General features: G+C 37.2%; 1 protein-coding gene across 1 annotated transcript in view; it reads left to right on the top strand.

The window, feature by feature from the left end:
- LOC119593000 (PDZ domain-containing protein GIPC1-like) overlaps window positions 1-403 on the top strand; it is a gene marked incomplete in the record, with an annotated part of 35,662 nt that overhangs the window by 28,843 nt on the left and 6,416 nt on the right.

The following is a 403-nucleotide window of genomic DNA, read 5'->3' as shown; positions in this document are numbered from 1 at the left end:
AAAGGCACAGACAACTAAAACAACAACAAAATGATGTCAAAGCACTAATTACACAGATTCACATGGCCATCTGTCCCTTAGACATGTCTCATGAGGTGCCGGTGTAGCATGTCATAACAAATATATGAATATTTATTTTATCTCATCTAATCACTTGATGTAACATGTATAGAGTAACGCTATTATATTTAGATTTGTAGATATCATAACCATCGTAACGGCACTCAAAGTAATCGGTTGTCACATACTCGTCAACACCCATTATATTTCTCATTTCTATATTGCTATGCTGATCTTTAACTTTCTCATGCGACACTTGCAGCTCACCACACCAGTTTCCAGCTCACCGGAGTAACCAACAAGAATTAGCCAGATTTTATGTGGATGGATTTGGATGTCCAGA

This window comes from Penaeus monodon, chromosome 31, assembly GCF_015228065.2.
Source record: "Penaeus monodon isolate SGIC_2016 chromosome 31, NSTDA_Pmon_1, whole genome shotgun sequence".
Classification (NCBI taxonomy): domain Eukaryota; kingdom Metazoa; phylum Arthropoda; class Malacostraca; order Decapoda; family Penaeidae; genus Penaeus; species Penaeus monodon.
Note: the sequence above shows the minus strand (reverse complement) of the source record. Positions and strands in the feature narration are given on the sequence as shown.